Source organism: Aethalodelphis obliquidens, unplaced genomic scaffold, assembly GCF_003676395.1.
Source record: "Aethalodelphis obliquidens isolate GAN/ISIS:26980383/991018 unplaced genomic scaffold, ASM367639v1 scaffold27, whole genome shotgun sequence".
Taxonomy (NCBI): Eukaryota; Metazoa; Chordata; class Mammalia; order Artiodactyla; family Delphinidae; genus Aethalodelphis; species Aethalodelphis obliquidens.
Window position 1 is genome coordinate 1977460 of NW_020837971.1, and position 21021 is coordinate 1998480.

At 35.7% G+C, this 21021-nt stretch overlaps 1 long non-coding RNA gene across 2 annotated transcripts in view; it reads right to left on the reverse strand.

The window, feature by feature from the left end:
* Positions 1 to 3009: 3009 nt before the first annotated feature.
* LOC113629413 (uncharacterized) overlaps positions 3010 to 21021 on the reverse strand; it is a 35713-nt gene continuing 17701 nt past the window's right edge. For both annotated transcript variants that reach the window (XR_003436531.1, XR_003436532.1), the window contains one exon: positions 3010 to 3046. This is a non-coding gene — a long non-coding RNA (uncharacterized LOC113629413). The remainder of the gene's footprint in view (positions 3047 to 21021) is intronic.

The following is a 21021-nucleotide window of genomic DNA, read 5'->3' on the forward strand; positions in this document are numbered from 1 at the left end:
GTTCTTATCTGTATACACATACATATATAAACAGGCACATATATGCACACATATATATATACATATACATGTGTGTGCACGCACATACGTTTGTGTTTGTGTGCACTTGTACTTTCATTTGTTTATCTGTTTCAAAATTTTACATGTAATAGGAAATTTTTCTCATGACTGAGAAGTTAAGGTTCAGGTGCTTTAGGTACCCACTCAAATAATCTGCATTTGGAGCTTGACTGATGCCAGCTAAATTTGAGTGTTGTCCTCACTTATTTCCATTCAAGCACTTTCTTAGGAGTAAAGGGGCTGCTTTTTTGAACCGACATGTATCTTCTTTGTCTTCCTTATATTGTACCCATTCATCTGGAGCTCTTGAAATATATGAAATATGCATAATCCTTCTATCACTTAGCAGCCCTATTGGAAAGAAGTACTAAACATTTCTCTAGGTTGGCTTTCCCAAATTAGAATTCTGTGTTACTACCCTAAATATTTAATGGAAAAAACCATATTCCATGCTTACATTTAGAAAACATTGGATTAAAGGAATATTTGTGTCTTGGAACATATATCATGCTTTTATATTTATTGACTCCCCAAGAGGGCTATTTAGTTTGCAATATTTCCCAAATATTTTACAAGAGGACCAGTTTTTCCCATATAGCATCTATTATTATATCCTAGAATTAGTGTTCTAAGGGACACCATTTAGTAAACATTACTACAGAATATCTTAATTCTCAAATATAAGAAACTTCAAGATTTCCAATTTTATTAACACAGGTAGTATATAGGCTGTTGCTTACTTCAAAGACAACTTTAAAACCTTCTACCTTTGGGGGTTCTTTTATTATTCAAAACTTTTTCTTTTCATGATAATGTAACTTAACAAAATCTGCATGGCTTAACACAACGACAGTTGATTTCTTTCTCATAACACATGCCTCACACTTGAGAGCTGGTGGGGCTGTGCTCCACACGGTCACCCAGGAAGTCAAGCTGATGGGAGCCCACCATCTCGTCTGCACGTGGTCAGGTGTAGCAGCAGCTGATAAGAACCTGAATGCTCTGCAATGCTTCTGAGGAAGTATTCTGTGGCGCTGCCATCCACGGACAATCAGCCAGCATTTATTGCATAACTGCTCCTAATTGTAGGGGTCTGACAGATGCAGGGGACTGGACAAAATATTTGGGGCTACCACTGTATCTGCCACAGCTAATAACACTCCTTAACTTCTTTTTATGAGCAAAATTGCCATAGCGTTAACTGATTGATGTCTCCTGAATGTCATGATAGCTTAATCTAAATATTGTACAATGATGAATAGAATTTGTCACAGAATGAGGACATATTAAATATAAAGGAAGATTAAATCATTAGTAAGCTATCTCACATGTAAGAGTAAGAGAAGAATTTCAGAAATTTACAGCAGAGAATTAAAGGAATATTTAGCATTCAGTTAAAAATGGTACCTGTGTGGTCCAGGAATGTGTCATGTACAAAACGTTAATAAAACAATGCAGTTACTACCATGATCAGATGATTAAAGTTAGGATGTAAGTGAAAGCCACGGAATAGGGAAAACAACAATTTCAAATATCGAGCACTTTATATATACTGCTTTCTGCCTAAGCACTTTATATTCATGCATAGATTAAGTATATTACAGTGTTCTTTTTTAAAAAAAAGACAAAATAAATTGTGAGAGGCAAGCAAAATAGCAGTAACCAAGAGTACTTTTAAAAACTGTACTTGGCATTTATAAGTATTAAGTAAAAAGAAACCATGGTCATAAAACTTTGGGAAACACTGGACAGTAAATTTTCCTCTTGGATGTTTTATAGCACATTAAGCGCTCTGAGAAGTCTTCCCAGAAGAAATCACTTTAGTGTCTTTTACCCACGTTTACCAAACTTTTTATCATATAGCCAGAAAGAATAAAGAAAAACTAACCTATTATATATACCCTGCTCAGCCTGGCATACAACTGAAAGAAACAAAAAGAGGCCTTGCTTACTGCTTGCTTTCAAAGTGGTAGATTCCTGATATTCAGTCTTCCTCAGCTATGATATAAACTTACTATGTGCACAGTCCATTTGACCTTGTTACATCTCCCCTGTGAGATTTGAGGTCAAGGGGAACTGACAGCCAATAGGCTAATACTCATGCTTTTTTACTGAACTGTAACAAAGTCTTTTGTCTCTGTCCTAGGAGTATCATGTGCCTTCTGCCAACATCCCTGAACAGTTTAGGCTAACTTATTAGCCTGTAAGTAGGGTAAATTCAAATCCAGGATACAATACTGCAATGTAGTAATAATAAAAATTTTCCTCTTTCCATAAGTTGATTAATTTGAGTAATTTTTCCTGGGCCACTAATTTTGACAGAGGAGAAATATGAATTACTAGACAACCAACTCACAGATGCTATGATCTAACAGAGTTACAAGGCCTTTTTTAATGTGTGTGTCAATATCACATTTTATTAATTTTTTTAATTTAATTTTTTATATTAGAGCATAGTTGATTTACAATGTTGTGTTAGTTTCAGGTGTATAGCAAAGTGATTCAGTCATACATATGCATGTATACATTCTTTTTCAGATTCTTTTCCCATATAGGTTATTACAGAATATTGACTGTAGTGCCCTGTGCTATACAGTAGGTCCTTGTTGATTATTGATTTTATATATAGTAGTATGTATATGTTAATCCCAAACTGCTAATTTATTCCTCCCCCACCATTCCCCTTTGGTAACTATAAGTTTGTTTTTGAAGTCTGTGAGTCTGTTTCTGTTTTGTAAATAAGTTCATTTGTATCATTTTTTTAGATTCCACATATAAGGGATATCATATGATATTTATCTTTCTCTGTCTGACTTACTTCACTTAGTAAAATAATCTCTAGGTTCAACCATGTTGCTGCAAATGGCATTATTTCATTCTTTTTATGGCTAATACTCCTTTGTATATATGTACAATGTTTTCTTTATCCATTCTTCTGTTGATGGATATTTAGTTTGCTTCCTTGTCTTGAGTATTGTAAATAGTGCTGCAGTGAACACAGGGGTGCATATATCTTTTTGAATTAGACTTTTCTCTGGATATATGTCCAGGAGTGGGATTACTGGATTTTATGGTAGTTCTATTTTTAATTTTTTAAGAAACCTCCATACTATTCTCCATAATGGTTGTACCAATTTACATTCCCACCAGCAGTGCAGGAGTGTTCCCTTTTCTCCATACTCTCTCCAGCAATTATTTTTTGTAGACATTTAGTTGATGGCCATTCTGACCAGTGTGAGATGACACATCATTGTGGTTTTGATTTGTATTTCTCTAATCATTAGTGATGTTGAGCATCTTTTCACGTGCTTTTTGGCCATCTGTATGTCTTTTTTGGAGAAATGTCTATTTAGATCTTCTGCCCATTTTTTGATTGGGTTGTTTGTTTTTTATGTGATATTGAGCTGTTTGTATATTTTGGAAATTAATCCCTTGTCGATCACTTTGTTTGCAAATATTTTTTTCTGTTCTGTCGGTTGTCTTCTTGTTTTGTTTATGGTTTCCTTTGCTGTGCAAATCTTTTAAGTTTAATTAGGTCCCATTTGTTTATTTTTGTTTTTATTTTTATTACTCTAGGAGACAGTTCAGAAAAGACATTGCTGTGATTTACGTCAAAGAGTGATCTGCCTATGTTTTTCTCTAAGAGTTTTATAGTATCTAGTCTTACATTTAGGTCTTTAATCCATTTTGATTTTATTTTTGTGTATGGTGTTAGAGAATATTCTAGTTTCATTCTTTTACATGTACCTGTCCTGTTTTCCCAGCACCACTTATTGAAGAGACTGTCTTTTCTCCATTGTATATTCTTGCATCCTTTGTTGTAGATTAATTGACCATAGTTGTGTGGTGTTATTTCTGGGCTTTCTATCCTGTTCCATTGATCTGTATTTCTGTTTTTGTGCCAGTACCATACTGTTTTGATGACTGTAACTTTGTAGTACAGTCTGAAGTCAGGGAGCCTGATTCCTCCAGGTCCTTTTTTTTCCCCCCTCAGGATTGGTTTGGGTATTCAGGGTCTTTTGTGTTTCCATGCAAATTTAAGAGTTTTTGTTCTAGTTCTGTGGAAAATGTCATTGTAATTTAATAGGGATTGCACTGAATCTGTAGATTGCCTTGAGTAGTTTAGTCATTTTGACAATATTGATTTTTCGAACCAAAGAACATGGTATATGTTTCCATCTGTTTGTGTCATCTTCAAGTTCTTTCATCAGTATCTTATAGTGTTCAGAGTACAGGTCTTTTGCCTCCTTAGGTACGTTTATTTCTAGGTATTTTATTCTTTTGATGCCATGGTAAATGGGGTTGTTTTCTTAATTTCTCTTTCTGATCTTTCCTTGTTAGTGTATACAAATGCAAGAGATTTCTATGTATTAATTCTGTATCCTTCAACTTTACCAATTTTCTGGATGAGCTCTAGTAGTTTTCTGGTAGCATGTTTAGGATTTTCTGTGTATAGTATCATGTCATCTGGAAACAGTGACAGTTTTAGATTCCTCTTATTTCTTTTTCTTCTCTGATTGCCATGGCTAGGACTGCCAAAACTATGTTGAATAAAAGTGGTGAGAGTGGACCTCTTTGTCTTGTTCCTGAACTTAGAGGAAATGCTTTCATCTTTTCACCATTGAGTATGTTGTTAACTGTATTGTTGATGAATATGGCTTTTATTATGTTGTGGTAGCTTCCCTCTATGCCCACTTTCTGGAGACTTTTTCTCATAAATGGGTGTTGAATTTTGTCAAAAGCTTTTTCTGCATCTGTTGAGATGATCATATGGTTTTTATTCTTCAATTTGTTAATGTGGTGTATCACACTGATTGATTTGTGGATATTGAAAAATCCTTGCATGCCTGGGATAAATCCCACTTGGTCATGGTGTATTATCCTTTTAATGTGCTGTTGGATTCAGTTTGCTAGTATTTTGTTCAGGATTTTTGCATCTATGTTCATCAGCGATATTGACCTGTAATTTTCTTTTTTTGTAGTGTCTTTGTCTGATTTTGGTATTGGGGTGATGGTGGCCTCATAGCATGAGTTTGAGAATATTTCTTCCTTTGCAATTTTTTGGAATAGTTTCAGAAGGATAGGTATTAATTCTTCTTTAAATGTTTGATAGGCAAGGTCTTAATTAACATTTGAGTGGTTGCTCTCTTTCATTTACTGTGGAAATGACTTTATATGCACTAACTTGTTTACTACTCAAAGGCATTCCATGATGGAGGTGCCAGTATCTTCATTTTACAGATGAGGAAACTAAGACACAGAGGAGTTAATTTTCTCAAGGTCACACGGTGTGTGGTAGGCCTGGAATTCAAACCTAGGTATCAGAACCAAATTTCTATCCATCACATAAAGAGAAAGGAGATATAGGAATTTTAAATTTATTCACAGTAGAAACCAGAACAGTTGTTACAAAAATAATAATAAAAGATCTCATTGAAGAAAGATTTTTTGAAATATTAAAAACTTGAATTTGTAAATTTCTACCCATTAAAAGAAAAGCAAATCAAAATTTAATTGTCCAGGGCTTCCCTGGTGGCGCAGTGGTTGAGAGTCCTCCTGCCAATGCAGGGCACACGGGTTCGTGCCCTGGTCTGGGAAGATCCCACATGCCGCGGAGTGGCTGGGCCCGTGAGCCATGGCCACAGAGCCTGCGCGTCCGGAGCCTGTGCTCCGCAACGGGGGAGGCCACAGCAGTGAGAGGCCCGCGTACCGCAAAAAAAAAAAAAAAAAAAAAAAAAAATTTAATTGTCCAACAAGTGTAAGGAATACCTGAGAAGAGAGCAAATGAGTTTTGAACAAAAGAGAGGGCCCTACTGATTGAAGATACGGTTAACACTTCTTATTTAATCATTCAGATCGTATCAAGCAGAGCAGCCCCATTCAGATGGTAACATGGGCCTCTAATCCCCAAAGTCCAGAGTTCATTGTTGGTGTGGCAAAGCAATTCAGTCAGCTGAAGAATAGCTGTTTTATGTAGTCCGAATTCAACATAACATATACTTTACATAGCTGTGATTGGTTAGCATAATTGTAGTGTTGTAGGAAACTTTCAGGTTAACCAAGCCACTCAAAATGATTACTCATGATACCAAGAGCTACAAAATTGAAGCACCTTCTGCTACAGGGGTCAACAAACTGGCATGTGGGCCAATTCTAGTTCACCCTTTGTTTTGTGAATAAATTTTTATTGTGACACAGTCACACCCATTTGTTGGGTATTGTCTATGACTGCTTTGTGCTACAATGACAGAGCTGAGTAGGGGCAACTGCCACAGAGGCCATATGACCTGCAAAACCTGCAATATTTCCTATCGAGTCCTTTACAGAAAAAGTTTGCTGGCTCCTGTTTTAGTCCTTTAAGCACATTTTCATCAATAATAAATATCTTCTCCAGCGTGTATATAAAAGTGAGTCAAACATGCAGCTTTAATGTCTAAAAGTGAACCTTACTATTAGTATATGCTGAACTTCGAGAATTTTTATTTGTAAATATTTCTACAGTGTGACAGTGAATTAAATTATTTGACCATAAATGTTTATCTCATTTACTGATGTCAGTGGTTAAACCTACACATTAACTTGCCCATCTCGTAGTTACCTTTAGGGACTTTTCCTTTCCCTAGAGGTCCAGGGATTTTTCTCTTAACATTTCTCACGATAGAGCTTGCTATCTGTTCGTGACCTTTGGCCTACACAGATCTTGGACTGTCTATTTATCTTTCTTAGCCAGTTTCAGTCTTTCTCAACCAAATGATTTCAGGCAACTACAATCAAACCATTGCTAAAAGAAACTTATTTGCCATCTGGGCTTTATACTGCATACACTATTTGTAATTTTTGTTTATTAAGCAAGTGTGTTGAATATTTTCCTTGTATTTTGCATGCTGGCTTACTCTAAATAAACAGAAATTTGTTTTTGATCCCAACATAACTAGAGTTGGGTAGGAAATTACCTTGACACAGTAGTGGCCTCCAAATACACTTTGAGGCACTTTCCCAGAGGTCTTAGAACAAAAAATCTCAGAGAACTTTAGATAGTTGAATACCGTAATTTTAAAATCAGTTTAAAATACATAGTGAGAAATTAGGAGAGAGAGATGGGGTAGGTTTCCAAACTTTGGACAGGGTGGAAGCAAGGCAGAAGACTCACTACACCTGAATCCTGAGGTACATGATTCAAGAGCAGGGGAGTCCAAAATACAGAAGGTGCTTGGTGTCTAATTCTACCCTTGTTGTGTTGGAGAGACACAGGAGCAAGTATTGCCACAGCAGCAGACAACCAGTGACCTGATGGACAGCATAGTTTTTACTTTTTTTTTTTCCCTGTGTGATACGGACAGGGGGCAAATAGGATACCTCTGTGTCTCCTACAAATGTAATGTCTTACAGATTTATGGACTCTTGTGTACTTGACATTTCCACCCCTTCCTTTTTTCAAAAAATGCTAAACTTTAATGAGTCACACTAGCTTCTTCCTTTCACACTTAGTTTCATCTATTCTTGTTATTTGTTACTCTTATTAGCATAGCTGAATAAACTTTTAAAAACTTGTATAATTGAAGACAGTCACTGCTCCATATCCACAGGCTTCCCACCCACAGATTCAATCAGACTTGGAGTTCAGTCTGTGGTTGGTTGAATCTGGGGGTGTGGACAGTGGACATAGAGGAGCAACTGTACTATATACCATTTTATATATAAGGGACTTGAGCATCCCTGAATTTTGGTGTCTGTGGGTGTCCTGGACCAGTCCCCTGCAGATACCTAAGGATGACTGTCTAACATTACCTTAGTTTCAGGTGTATAACATAATGATTTGATATTTGTATATGCTGCAAAATGATCACCACAATCAGTCTAGTTAACAGCTATCACTGTAAATGGTTACAAATATTTTTTCTTATGATAGACTTTTAAGATTTACTATATTAGCAGCTTTCAAATATGCAATACATTATTATTAACTAGAGTCATAATGTTGTACATTACATGCTCAGGATTTATTTATTTTATAACTGGAGGTTTGTACCTTTAGACTCCCTTCACACATTTCCCCCACACCCATCTCTTGCCTCTGACAGCCACTGACGTGTTTTCTGTACTCATGAATTTGTTGTTTTCTTTTTTCTTTTGGATTCCACATGTAAGTGAGAGCATATGGTATTTGTCATTCTCTGTTTGACTTATTTTATTTAGCATAATGCCCGCAAGGTCCATCTGTGTTATCATAAATGGCAGGATTTCAAGTTTCACGGCTGAATAATATTCCATTGTGTGTGTGTGTGTGTGTGTGTGTGTGTGTGTGTGTGTGTGTATCAGATTCTTTATCCATTCATTCACTGATGAACCCTTAGGTTATTTCCAGATTTTGGCTTTTGTATGTAATGCTGCAATGAGCATGAGGAGTGCATATATCTTTCAAATCAGTGTTTTTGTTTTCCTTGGATAAATAGCCAGAAGTGGAATTGCTGGATAGTATGGTAGTTCTATTTTTAATTTTTTTAGGAACGTTCAGCTGTTTCCCAAGTGGCTGCACAATTTACATTTCCAAAAACGGGACACAGGGGTTCCCTTTTGTCCATATTCGTGCCAACACTTGTTGTCTCTTTTCATTTTCGTGGTTGGTATTCTAACAGGTGTGAGGTGAGATCTCACTGTAGTTTTGATTTGCATTTCCCTTATGGTTAGTGATGTTTGAGCATCTTTGCATGTACCTGTTGGCTATCCTTATGTCTTCTTTTGAAAAATGTCTATTCAGATCTTTTGCCTATTTTTAAATCAGGTTGCTTTTTTTGCTATTCAGTTTCATGAGTTCTATATATATTTTGGGTATTAATCCCTTGTTACATATATGGTTTGCAAATATGTTCTCCCATTATGAGGGTTGCCTTTTAATTTTATTGGTTTCCTTTGCCTTGCAGAAGATGTAGAGTTTGATATAGTTCTATTTGTTTGTTTCGGCTTTTGTTGCCTTTGTTTTTGTTGCCAAATTAAAGAAATCTTCACCAATGTTCTCAGCCTATGTTTTCTTCTAGGAGTTTTATGGTTTCAGGGCTTACATTTTATGGTTTCAGGGCTTACATTCAAGTCTTTAATCCATTTTAAGTTAATTTTTGTGTATGCTGTAAGATGGTGGGCTAATTTGATTCATTTGCATGTGGCTCTCCAATTTTTCTAGCACTATTTACTGAGGAGACTCTCCTTTCCCCATTGTATATTTTTGTCTCCTTTGTTGTAAATTAGACAATCATATATGCATGAGTTAATTGCTGGGCTCTCTATTTTGTTCCATTGATATATGTGTCTGTTTTATGCTAATACCATATTGCATTGATTACTATAACTTTGTAATATAGTTTGAAATCAGGGTTCATGATATCTCCAGCTTTGCTCTTATTTCTCAAAATTGCTTTGGCTATTCAGGATCTTTTATGGTTCCATACAAATTTTAGGGTTATTTGCTTTATTGCTGTGAAAAATGCCATTGGAATTTTGATAGGGATTGTGTTGAATCTGTAGTTTGCTTTGGGTACTACAGACATTTTAACAATATTAATTCTTCCAATTCATGAGGATGGAATATCTTTCCATTTCTTTCTGCCTTCTTCAATTTCATTCTTCATTGTCTTACAGTTTTCAGTGTGCAGGTTTTTCACCTCCTTTTTGCACCTTTTATTTCTTGTCTGATTGCTGTGGCTAAGACTTTGAATACTATGTTGAATAAAAGAGGTAAGAGTTGGCACCCTAGTCTTATTCCCAGTCTTAGAGGAAAGGCTTTTATGTTTACACTATTGAGTTTCATTTTAGCTGTGGGCTTGTCATATATGGCCTTTATTATGTTGAGGTAAGTTCCCTCTAACTTAAAGAGTTTTTATCATACATGGATGTTGACCTTTGTGAATGTTTTTCAGTATCTATTGAGATGGTGATATGATTTTTATCTTTCATTTTGTCAGTGTGGTATATCACAGGGTTTGATTTGAATATTTTGAACCATCCTTGGACACCTGGAATAAATACCACTGAACATGATGTATGATCCTTTTAGTGTGTTGTTGAATTTGCTATGCTAATATTTTATTGAGGATTTTTGCATCTATGTTCATCAGGGATATTGGCCTGTAATTTTCTTTTGTTGTGGCTTCCTTATCTAGTATTGGTATCATGGTAATGCTGGCCTCATAAAATGAGCTTGGAGTGTTCCCTCCTCTTTTATTTTTTGAAAAAATCTTAGAAGGATTGGTGTCATTTCTTCTTTCAGTGTTTGGTGGAAATCACCAATGAAGTTGTCAGGTCCTGAACTTTTGTTTGGCGAGAGGTCTTAGATTACCGATTCAATCTCTTTACTAGTAATTGGTCTATTAAGTTTTTCTGTTTCTTCATTATTCAGTCTTAGCAGTTTGTATGTTTCTAGGACTTTATCCATTTCTTCTCAGTATTCAAATTTCTTGACATATGATCGTCAATAGTTGTCTCTTAGGAACATTTGTATTTCTGTGGTATCAGCTGTAATGTCTTCTCTTTCATTTCTAGTTTTTTTTTTTTTTTTTGGATCCTCTTTTTTTCTTGGTGTATGTAGCTAAATATTCGTCAATTTTATTTCTCTTTTCAGAAAATCAGCTCTTAGTTTCATTGAACTTTTCTATTTTCTTTTAGTCTCCATTTATTTCTGCTCTGATTTTATTTCCTTCTTTCTACTAACTTAAGAGTTCTTTTTTTTTTCTTTTTTTAGTTCCTTGAAGTGTGAGGGTAGGTTGTTTGAGATTTTTCTTGTTTCTTGAGGTAGAAATTTATCACTGTGAACTCCCTCTTAAAACTGCTTTTGCTGTCCAATAAATTTTGGTATTTTGTACATATTTTGAAACATATTCTCATTTGCCTCAAGATATTTTTTGATTTCTCTTTTGATTTCTTCTTTGACCCATTGGTTGTTCATTGGGATAGTAGCATGTCGTGGAATCTGAACATATTTGTGAATTTCCCAGTTTTGTTCTTGAAATTGATTTCTAGTTTCATACCATTGTGATCAGAAAAGATGCTTGATATTATTTTAATCTTCTTAAAGTATTATTAAATTTATTAAAATTTGTTTTGTGGTTTAACATATGATCTATCCTGGAGATCCATGTACACTTGAGAAGAATGTGTATTCTGCTTTTGGACGGAATGTTCTATCTACATCTATCTATATCTATATGTATATCCATATCCATATCTATATATAAGTCCATCTTGCCTGACTTATCACTTAAGCCCAATGTTTCCTTATTGATTTTCTGTCTGGATGATCTATACATTGATGTAACTAGGATATTAAAGTCTCCTACTAGTATTGTATACCTGACTATTTCTCCATTTACTTTTGTTAATATTTAGTTTATATATTTAGGTGTTCCTGTATTGGATTCATAAATATTTACAATGCTTCATCCTTTTTAGATTGACCCCTTTATTATTATGTAATGCTCTCCTTTGTCTCTATCAGTCTTTGTTTTAAAGTCTCTTTTGTCTGCTATAAGCATAACTATCCCAGCTTTCTTTCGGTTTCCAGTTGCATGAAATATGTTTTTCTATTCCTTCACTTTTAGTCTGTATACATTCTTATGTTTGAAGTAAGTTTTTTGCTGGCAGCATATGGATGAACCTTTTTCTTTTTAATCCATTCAGCCACTCTTTGCTTTTGATTGGAGAATTTAGTCTATTTAAATTTATAGTAATTATTGATAGATATGTACTTACTGTCACTTTGTAAATTGTTTTCTGACTATTTTGTAGTTTCTCTCTCTTTCTTCTCTTGTTCCCTTCCTTTTTGTTTTAATGACATTTTTAGTGGTAAGCTTAGCTTTTTTTCTCTTTCTCTTGTCCATCTATTATAGGTTTTTGCTTTGTGGTTCCCATGAGGCTTACATATGACAACTTATGTTTATACTGGTCTATTTTATCTTGATAACTACTTAAGTTTGAACACATCCTACAGGTCTACATTTTCACTCTCTCCCTAATATTTTGTTTTTGATGTCACATTTTACATGTTTTTATCTTATATATCCGTTAAGTAATTATTGTAGTTATGGTTATTTTTACTACTTTAGACTTTTAAACTTCATACTAGCTTTACCATATATAATGTTTACCTTTGCCAGTGAGATTTATACTTTCATATGTTTACCTGTTACTAATTAGCACCCTTCTTTCATTTTAAAAGTTCCCTTTAACATTTCTTGTAAGGCTGGTTCAAAGGTAATTTCTTCCTTTAGCTTTTGCTTGCCTGGAAATTTTAAATCTCTCTTTCAATTCTGAATAATAACTTTGCCAGGTAGAGTATTCTTGTTTGGAAGATTTTTTGTTTTCTTTCTGCACTTTGAATATATTATGCCTCTCCCATCAGTACTGCAAAGTTTCTGCTGAAAGTTCTGCTGATGGTCTTATGGGGATTCTGTTGTATGGATCAAGATGTTTCTCTCTTAATGCTTTTAAGATTCTCTCTTTGTCTTTTACTGTTGATGTTTTATAATGTGTGTTTGTGTGGGTCTGTTTGGGTTCATCTTATTTGGAGCTCTGTGTGCTCCTGGATCTGGATGTCTCTTTCCTTCCCCTAGTTAAGAAAGTTTTCATCCACTATTTCTTCAAATAAAGTCTCTGCGCCTTTCTCTCTTCTCCTTCTGGGACCACTATAATGCAACTGTTAGTCCACTTGATATTGCTCCATAAGTCCCTTAAACTATCTTCAGTTTTTTCATTGTGTTTTCTTTTTGGTGTTCTGACTGGATGAGTTCCACTGCCCTGTCTTTGAGTTCATTGATTCTTTCTTCTGCTTCATTTACTATAATATTTAACACATCTAGTTTATTTTTCAGTTCAGTTATTGTATTCTGCAGCTCTGTGACTGCTATTTCATACTTTCTTACATTTTCTCTCTCTGTGTTGAAGTTCTCATTGTGTTCTCCTGAGTTCGGTGAGCATCTTTACAACCATGACCTTGAACTCTTTATCAGGTAACTTACTTATCTCCATTTCATTAAGGTTTTTTTTCCTGAGGTTTTATCTTGTTCTTTTTGTGAAACATATTCCTTTAATTCTTTATTTTGCTTGACTCTCTGTGCTGGTTTATGTGCATTAGATGAAATAGCCACCTCTTCCAGTCTTGAAGGAGTGATCTTGTGCAGGAAATGAACCATATCACTCATTCATGCCCTAGCTCTTGTTTGTCTCTCACATATCTGTGATTGTCCAAGCAGCCTGTTTTATTTTTAATGGCTGCAAGTATTTGAGGGTGTACAAGACCTATAGTGTCCCAAAGAAGAGGAGTTCAGTGAGCACCTAGATTCAAGCTGACTGGAAGCCAGACCTCAGGCTGCAGCTTTTAAAATATGCAAATTCATACTATCCTGTGGGACCACAATTGTAAGCACCATTGACTACCAAAGACAGATATTCCAGAGGTGTTCCCCTGGGTGGCGGTTGCAAAAATCAGGGCTTCAGCCAAGTGAATAAGCTCCTTTCTGGGAGATACCAGTGAGCTGTGGTGAGACAAAGAGAGAGAACTGAGCTGGCATTCACCAGCCTATGTTCCATGAGAGTATTTCCGTAGGCCTCTAAATGTGTGCCAGTCCTGAGGTCTGCCCCTCAGCAAAGCTCCAGGATAAACAAATAGGCCTCTGTCACAGAAAGAATGGGGGTGTTTCAGTCTGTTTTCTGTGCAGTGGCCTGGGGGTGGTAGTCAACCAAGAACTGTCTCTCCAATTTGTCACAGTCCCATGAGACTTGGGAACACAAGGCCATCTGGCCTCTAGAGTCAGGCAGTTAAGGGGTATCCCCTGGGAAGTAGCCTCCAAAATCACGGCACCACATATAAAAGCAGAATCACCAAATTCGTGTAAATTTGCTCCCGTCTCTGAGATACAGGTTCTCCTTAGCACTGCAGAGGGAGAATGTGAAATTGGCATCTGCTGGCTGGAGTGAGGCAGAGGGAGAGCATAAGCATGGTGTCCACGGTGGGGGTAGGGAACAAGGAAGAGGAAGAGTGTGAAGATGGTGTCACCAGTCCCTGTCCCCAGAAAGTATCCTAGAAGGCCCCTGTATGTGTGTTAAGTGAGATGTCTGCCCCTCAGTCTGACATTTTAAGGTTAGCAAATGATCCTCTTTCATATACAATCTGGGCGCCTCTTGTTCTGCTACTTTTGTACCTGCTCCTGGGGCAGGTGAACCTGAGCGTGTGAGCCCTTTAAGAGTCATTTCTCAGTTCGTTATACCCTTGTGGGTCTCGTGGATGCAAGACGTGTTGGCTTAGAAAGCTGGATGTTCTGGGGGCTCATCTTTCAGGTGCAGATATTAAAAGCTAAGGTGCTCAATGTAGGGTTCAAACTCTTTGCTCCTCTGGGAAGAGATATGGGTTTTAAGTCTCCTCCTGAATGTTGGTTGCCATGCTGGGGGTGGGATTTTTGACAAGATTGTGTCTCAGCCTCTCCTGCCTGCTTTGATGTGGATTTTTCTCACTTGCTCTATGTGCAGGAATTGCTCAGCTAGCGTTTAGTTTATTCAGAGAAAATTGTTTCTTACATAGTTGTAGATTTGAAGTGTCTGTGAGTTAAGGTGAGTTCAGGATCTTCCTATGTTGCCATCTTCAACTGGAACCAGAGCTAAATATTCAGTAATAACACAACAAATATAAATAATACAGAAAAATAACACATTTCAGCAAGAAATTATTTGTAGAAGAAATTTCTGAATCCTAGTGACTCAACTGCCCATTCAGTTGGTTACTCCTCTGATACCCCTCCTTATACTTCTAGAAACATGCTACATGTGTGCTGGTGGCAGGCTTGGGTGGGAAGGGAATGGGGATGGGCAAAAGGAAGTGGCTGACTATCAATACAGATAATTCTCACAATCTTATAGGACCTTTAATTTTAAATGATTATTCAGATATCTATGGAAAAATGTGCAACATTAACGTATGTTAATATTTCCAAAAAGTTTCAGAGATAAGAAAAGTTTTAGAATCCTGCTCCCTGGTCTCTATCAAAATCTGAAGGTATTTAATACTTTCTCACAATCCAGATTTCTATTTTAAGATGGTTCCTCAAAGTCTCCAATAACTAAATTCTCCTCTTTAATATTTAGGAGGTGGAGTTTATAAAACGACCCACCACTTATTTCCTATCCTTTCATGTAGACCCATCTTTTCATAATGACCGTGGTCCTCAACTATGTAGGCTGAGGGTAGGATTAGAGAAGAACAGTAGCTGTCAACTTGGCTCTTTGAGCCTAGATAGTTCTCTCCTCCACACTGGCCTTATTTATTCTTCTATAACTGTATAGACACTCATTCTTCTCTAGAAATAAGCCCTCATCTTTGTATGCTTCTCCTTTTCTCCCGCTCCTTATCCCACTCTAGACATCCTCCAAACTAGCAATCCCGCCCATTATCTTGCCCAGAGTAAAGCTCTATAGCTGTTAATATATTCCTTATAACTTATATAATATGTAAAACTCCTGGATGCTGAAGAGTCCCTTTATTCCAGTGGATAATTTCCATCTCAGATAAATTCTGGGGACTATCTCCAGTGTTAGGTCAGAGGCAGGTAAGAGATACTATCTCCTACTTTACATGCGGTCAGTATGAATGTTTGTCATAAATATTGTCAAGCAGATCAAATAACATATTCCAGAAAATTGAGACAATAAAGTTAGTAGCACTTCATCTTCTACCCTGCCATATAGATTAGCTCTAATACTATCTGAAAATACCATTTACAGGCTCAACAAGGCAAACGACAAAACAGTGGAATATGTATAGCAGATTTTCAAGTCTGATGGGTTTCCTTTTGTCTCAGTAGGCTTATATAGCTTTGCTCTCTTAAGTCCTTGATAAATCAAAGTAATAGCAGCAACAAGTCAAATAAAACGGTTACATAGGTGGTCCAATTTCTGTATGACTTAAAATCAGGACTTTTCCAATTTTTTTTTTGTATATGTGAATCACTTGAGGATCCTGTTAAACTACAGATTCTGATTCAGTAGGTCTGGGTTAGCATCTGAGATTCTGTTTTTAAGAAAGTTCTCAGGTGTTCTGAGGCTGCTGACTCAGATTTCACAGAATTAAAGAAACAAAACTTTAAAACATTTATGTTTTCCTAGCTATGTCACAATTCCTCTTCATGAGTGTGTAGAACAGAGCATTTCTGAAATATGCACACATAAGCTTACTAGCATCTGAGAACAGTTGGGAAAAGAAAATAGGAGTTAATATGTCAATAATTCATGCATACACAAAAGCAGCTAATATAGAATTATAGTAGCAATATCAAACAACTTTGAAGTCAAACACATTCAAAAATTATAAAGGAAAAGTAAATCATTATTCTAATCATGGAAGTCTTTATGTTCACAAATATTTAAAAATGCAGCTACCTTTGAGTCAGGAAAGGAGAAAGCAGAGTATGCCTGTATGTATTTCATAACAATATTCAACACTAATTCATTTTTAGTTCATTAGCTCAGCTCACTGCAAATAACTCAGAAAAACAATCATAGGTAGTTCTGTTAGTGTATGCAGAAAAGGGTAAGGGACAGTGATCGTTTAAGTGGAGTGAGTGGAGTGGTTATTTAGAGTTGTAGACGGGCCAGAAGAGGCAGATGAAGAGAGAGCAGCCACAGTGTCTCTCATACATTGAACTTCAACCGGAAACACTGAACTGAGAGTTGTAACACACCTGCAACAAACTGAAGCTCCAAAGATAATTAATGTGTAGATCAGACATTGATAATGGGACAGATTATATCTAAACACAAATATCCAGCACCTTCACAAGTGTAAAATTTCAGTGATCGCTAGTTTGCCTATAGCTACATTTTTTACTGAAATGAAATCCTCTTTTTTTCTGAGAACTGAAAGCTGTGTACATTATTCTCTTTCTTCATGTACTTGTCAGCAAGAGTAAACATTAACCCATTTTAATATGCTATAGATTCTCTAATTTGTGTTAACGCCTTTGCAGATGCTATATTACACTTTCTGTAGGGCAAACTACAAGTCATACATTGAATGCATTCCCAAAAGTGCCTCATTCCATCTCAGTGCGTGCACACACACACACACACACACACACTCACTCACATGCACACACGTCCAAATATATTTTTCATTAAAAAATCTATCATTTTTTAAAGAAAGTATCATATTTTCTACTGGGTGTTTTTAATGTATTTCACTAATGTTTGTGTATGGATTTTCTTTCATCTTGTTCATAGAGTTTAAAGAAAATATGGTGAGGAATGATGAAGATTAGAATATACATATATTTAGTTAAATAATACTAAAGACACATAAGTCAAAATCTTTTTCCCGATGTATAAATACTATGAGATTCATTTCTGTATGAAGATTTAAAAATCTGAGTCATTGATTGGTTATATGGTTCTACCATGAGGTGGATATGCAATTTCTCACTCCTTTTGAAGAGTTTCTACTTTACATCATTCAGCCCTACTTATTTTAAGAATTTAAAAAGTATCCTTTATATTCCTGCTAGATCAACATGTCCACAAATATCCTAATGCAAAGGGAGTAGACTTTCAAGTATCAGAAGAGGATGTCTAGGATTTCACATGTCCATATCTTAGGAGGATACTTTTATTCCCCTCCCAATTAAATGAAAGGACATTATATCAGTATATTTTGAGTATCTTCAGATTTTCCAAAGATCCTTCGGAAATGGTGGTATCTTGGTTTGGGGTTTTCAGTATTTACTGTGGCACCTAGTATGAGGAGACTGAATTATTCTTGATTTTAGTAGCCAAACAAATCAGTTACAAATACTTTGTCCTATAAATTTCTGTTTGTAAAACATAAGACAGAATGTGGTCCCTCTTCCCTTTCTATGGGGAGCTTTTTAGGAGAACTCGTGCTCTCTGCCAAAAGTGAACCCCTGCTGAAGAAAGTAGGGTTATCCTTCACAGTCTAGAGCTTAAGTCCTGCTGCTGAAAAGGATGAAACCAAGGGATAAAAGATACTTGGTTGGTAAGCTGTAACCCAGTATCTTTTATTCCTTTTCCCCCAACTTGCTTTAAAAATTAGCTTAGTGGTCAAGATTGAATTAGTGGTCAAGAGTGAATTTAGAAAGAATGTTTCAGAAGAAAATGTTTCAGAAAAGAATATAGATGCATAAAGAAATAAAAGTTTAAATAGACTACTTCAGACATAAAATTAGGCTGTTTTGTGACATAACAGGAACTAGGCAAAGCACAGGCATTTAAGAAAGGACATCTTTTAATGATTGAAACCAGTCTTTCTGCAGTTACTATGAAATATTACAACAAATAACTATGAATGCACATTCTACACTTTGTACTCTTCCACACAATAATTTCTTTATTATCATTTATATCTCTTAATACTAGCACAGCATTCTGAAGTTGCCAAGCATAAGTTGTATGCAACTGAATGAAAAGATCAAAATCTACTCAGTTTTCCAGAAGAGCTGCAGAACATGGAAAATGACAAAGTCCTTATACATGTCCATTTGCAGAATCATTGACAAAAATATAAGCCATATTCTTGTAAAGAGCATGGTTATAGTGCCTACTGATGCTGTACAAAGGATTCCATAGAGAAGGAAACTTAAGTAATGTATAATAAATGGTTCATAGGCCAAACATTTGGTTACCATTCTTAAATGTCTTTCAAAATAGTTGATGCTTGTGAAATGCAATGTCCTGACAGTCCTGGGGTCTGTGTGTTGCAGGGGCACTGATGAAGGTAATGGTATTTCCTCTTTGATGAGGAAGACAAGAGTTCAGGGTCCAGGATTTGTTTATATTGCCTACTCCTCTGCCAAATTTGCCAGCAGGGAATTAATTAGTGAATCAATACCAAGTAAGAATAATGGGATCATGAATAAGTGAAGTCTGTAGCAACTTAAATCAATTCGATTGTGTGTACCTGTTGAATTTTAAAAGGTACCTATTTTTGTTCAAAGTATGGACTTCACTGGCATCCTAATAATCCTTTAGAAATGTGCTGATGCTCAGTGCAAAAAAAAGTGCCCCCAGTTCTTCAACTATAAGATAAGGTGTGTTTTGCAAAAATAAAGCACACAAATCTTCATTTTGTAGGTCGATATTAAGAATGGTCCTGACGTATTTGGTGCGTGAATGTAAAGACTCATTTGCTTCCTGGAAAGTAGAAGAGAGGTAAGTACTTAGTACTTATCAGAAAGTTGTGAAAAAATAAAACAGGTAATACTCAAATTCTATACATATATAAGATATCATATTTTCTATAAGTTAGCCCAGTTTCTCAAGCTACAGAGAAAAATTCTGATGAACTTCATGGATAAGGCAGTTATTTTCCCATTCCAGGATACGTGGAAGGCTGCTTCCCAGCTCTCAAGAGCTGCGCATGGCCAGATAAGGAGGGGTAGCTCATTAAATCTGCTCTGGATGAGCATTTCCACTCTTTGCTGTCCCTGCAGACCATTCTCCATTTAGCAGTGTATATACTGCTACTTTTGAAAGGACTATTGGCTTACTCTCTTTGTGATTCATGGAGTAAAAGCACACCTTAGCTCCACCATCTTTGCTTTATTCCCTCTTGTACACCCATTTCCTTATTTTTTCAATTGTGTGTAAGTCTGCCCAAAGGCACAATTATAACAATACTAAAACTGAGGCTTGTTTAAGGAAATCTATACCTGTGATTCTTCTAAATCTAGAAAATCATGTAGTCTACAGAGAACAGTGTTCTTCTTTATTTGTAAAGAAAAAAAGAGACAAATCATTGTGTAAAGAGCAGTAACTTTTCCTTGTAACTGTCAAATGTTTAAGCCAAGTCAATATACTTGTTGACCAAGACACTCTAGAAAGTTTTCAATCTTTCACCTTAATTTAGCCACATAGAGACCCAAGATATTGGACATTCAGGGCTCATTAAGCACTGATGAAATAGATCATATAATTTTAGTAGAGAATAGTATCAGAAAATTTTTACAACTACTATACTTCATTTTGAAAAACGTATTTTCCCACTAGAACAAGGTTTTGTTGTAATTTGGCTTTTAAGTGGATAATCTTTTCTATCTATTATATAAACAGTCATATGAATTACTTTGTTTAATCATAACTTATCTGTTAATTGACTAATGACAGGTTTTAAAGGTGATGCAGTATTTCCTTCATTATAATGTGAATACATTAGATTAGCATTTTGAATATATTCTGTTCAAAGGATTGTAGGCAGAATTGTTCAGTCCTTTTTTTAGTGAATAAATATAGGCAGAAAGCATCAGAACAAAAGATTGAGTTGCCTTCCTAGGCCCGAGCTCTCAGTCTCACATACTCACAAATATTGTTCCAAATGTTCCACTTTATTTTTTTAATATTAGATTAGATTCACATTTTGAAAATGGACAGTTTTTCACTGTTAAAATTTTAAATTTTCTGGGATGTCTCAAATAGAATGGTTGCTGATGAATCCCTGGCTATTGGAAACATAAAATTTTATTAGAGATTAGTTGTGATAATTCATGTAAAACAGCATAATTTTGGTGCATTAAAAGAAGGTCAGTAATTATCAGTGGCAGCTCCAGAATTTCTGTATAAGACAGCTTACGGTCAGTAATCTGATTGGAAGTAGGGTAAGACTTGTTTTGAAGTTGTGATTTTCATACTAAGTATATTGCTTTTATTTTGATTGTATATATATATATATATATATATATATATTTTTTTTTTTTTGTATATATTTTTTGAGGTTCCTAGGAAGGGAGGGAGGATGGAAACTATGGTTAAGTGGAAAATTACCCCCCGCAGGCCATACTTATTCCACGTATGTTTATTAAAGAAAGGCTTCCATTTAGGGGAGATAAGGTCAGACAGTCATTCCTCTATGTACAAGGGGCCACAGGCAGTAATGTCTAAAACACAGAGGCCTGAACCACCTCTACAGTTTTGCTAAAACTC